This window comes from Chlorocebus sabaeus, chromosome 2, assembly GCF_047675955.1.
Source record: "Chlorocebus sabaeus isolate Y175 chromosome 2, mChlSab1.0.hap1, whole genome shotgun sequence".
NCBI lineage: Eukaryota > Metazoa > Chordata > Mammalia > Primates > Cercopithecidae > Chlorocebus > Chlorocebus sabaeus.
Window position 1 is genome coordinate 22130709 of NC_132905.1, and position 3023 is coordinate 22133731.

The following is a 3023-nucleotide window of genomic DNA, read 5'->3' on the forward strand; positions in this document are numbered from 1 at the left end:
GGAGCAAGGGCCGGTGGGAAGAACTCTCAGACAGATGCAGTGTGACACCTGAGAGAAGTATGGAAAGATAGGGAAGAAAGATCTCAGATCATAACGCAGTTCTGAGATAGTATCAGCCAGGCCAATGGAGAGAACCCAGACAAAGGTTCTGTTGGAAGAGCTCCACGCTGGGCACAAGTGGTGCGGCTCTAGTTCTCCTGAAATGTTTGGTCTTGAGCTAGAAGCAATGTACGGGAGGCTTGGCCTTAGCCTGAGCACCATGGACGACCAAAATCCAGAGCACCTGGGGCCTGCCAGTCAATCTGCATCAGGTCCTCTTGAGGGCAGTGACACAGGTATACGGAAGTCACAGTGGTCTCCTAAATTCCAGAGGTACAGATCTTCATGAGATAGTGTTTTTCTTTGAAGAATTGTGTTTCACTTAAGCAAAAAAGATCATGAACAATGATAAAAATATGAGAAGGGACATATGTTGCAGAGAAGAATGAATCATCAACCTATTTGGGCAAGGAAAGGAGCCTCAGAAGTCTTCAGAGAGGATAAGACAACTGTTCAAAGGGTTGAGACATGATAGCTGGGATGGGGTGGCATGAAGTAGATGACTGATGGACTGACCTGTGGGAAAAAACAGATTTTAAAAATCAAACTGCCTCCATCTGTGAAGATGTAGCTTAAGAGACATCCTAATCAAAGTCTACAAATTCATAAAGGGAGAAGAGAAGGGAGAAATGAAAGTGTGCATCAAATCCTATAACCAAAGAATAAGGATAGAATGTTTTATAGCAGATGAGAAAAAAAAAAAAAAGGCTGACTTTATATTGAAGGTTGACACCCTTTACTGCTAATCAAAACAAACCAAAGATATTGCAGCAATGCTCCTGTTGTCTGACCCTACTAGGAGAGGAATTGCTTCGTGCTATACAATTTCCATGTGACAGGATGGGCCTTTGAAAGATAACTACAAAAAAATCAAGCATGTAAAAGAGAAATTTTTCTGAAATGAATTGACCAATGCTCTGCCTTCTTAAGCATCATTACAATTTTTTCAGATAACTCAGATGAGTTTGCTATGAGCATGAATGACTGTGGTCAATTACAGCAATACTCTCAAATCCAATAAGGTGAAGAACTACTTGCGCTTACATCAAATAGCTCCAAATATCCCACTTTGAAATAGCCTTGTCACCTTCTCCCTCCACTATCTAGCAATCAGTGGATCCTTCTTGCTGCTTACAATGAATTTGCTCCTATGAAATTTGGACCTACTCTCCCTTCTAATTCATTGCTTCTAATCTCTAGGTGGAAAAACCTAGTAAACATTTTCTCATTTAAATTGTACTTAATATCAGACTAAGAACACTCTGAATGAAGAACTGAGGTCCTTTTCTATGAATAAGCTGATTGAGAGTACATGAATTTAACGACATCTATTTTTGCACATGCTGCCTGGGGGATGCGGAGCATTTGTTTCTTGATTCCAAGCTATGGTCCAGATAACTGAGGTTGCTGAGTAAGTGACTTCTGGATAAATGAGATCCTAGATGATCTCACCATGATGCACAGCTAAGAGAAAGGCATTTAAAACTTTGTTGTCCCACAAATATCCAGGTACAATAAAAATAAAAGACCTTGAACCAGGAGTGTGTTGAAGCTGGCTAAGTCAGCTTACAAGACTCCATTTTTCAATGGTAGGTACGTTACAAACAGATTGATAGCAAGTTAGTGACTTGAAATCAGCAATGATGTGAGTTTTTCACTGCAGAAATCAACAAATGCTACAATTTAGGGGGGGAGGGCAGTTTTCTTTTTTTCAGAGAGTCTGTTCTTACACATTTACCAAGCACACCACCACCTTGCACTGTGCCTGGAAACACAATAGCTACTCTGGATGTGTGAATGGGGTGTGTGTGTGTGTGTGTGTGCATGTGTCTATGCATGTCTGTTGTGTTTTTGTCATTTGAATTACACTTAAACTCTTTTCTCTGATCCCAATCTCCCACACTAATTCCTGCCATTACTCAATTCCTTCCCCACTTCCCTACCCATGATAAAGCAGCCCAGCATTTGATTTTACCTTACTAATGGAAGGGCACCACCTAGTGACAGAAATAGTAAAATAATCTCTGTAATGTAGTCTTCACTACAACAGGCCAAATCTGGCCCTCTGCCTGATTTTGTAAATAAAGTTTTATTGGAACACAGCCATGCCCATTCACTGACAAATCCATGGCTGTTTTCACACTACAACAGCAGAGTTTCATAGTTGTGACAGAGATGGTATGACTTGCAAAGTCTAAAATATTTACTGTCCAGCCCTTCACTGAGAAAGTTTTCTGACCCCAACCTACAGAACAGTTATATAAGCTGCATTCCTTACATTTATCCACCTGTGTTCATAGACCTCAAGGCCCTGGGATTTATTGGCTCTATGACATTTTATGTTCTACTGTTATATAGGTAGGTCATTTCCAATACCCCTGTTATAAATAGTTCTGAAGTGAAGGGATGTCATGTTCACTGTAAAATTGTTGAGGTGTTCCTAAAGTAAAGAACTCACTCTATCACCAGAAGAAAAATGCTCACAGAATGTCTCTGTCATTCACTGCCTGTGTTGTTTGGGACAAAGTAATGAACACTTCTGAACCTCAGCTCCTTCAGCTGGTAGTTGGAACTAACAGTATTATTTGCCTCCCTGGGTTGTTGTGGGGAACAAATGAGATAATTTATTAGCTAGACTTTCACAAGCTACCAAAACAAGTTCAGTAATGTTGGGTTTTATTACCTATATCACCAAGGGATGTGGTGTATGACTTTCCTCATTAATTACCCAGGGCTCTGTGGAGAACACAAGTTCTTATTTTAAATGTGTTTCAGAAAGGCATCTCCAAATCACACATCTAGTCCTACATCCCACAGATGCCCTTAGAATGTGAATGCTTCCCAGTCCCCACCCCAGACTTAGTTGTGGCTAAGAAACAAAGGATATGTCTGGGGAATGGGGGATAAAGGTGTTAAGTGTCAAA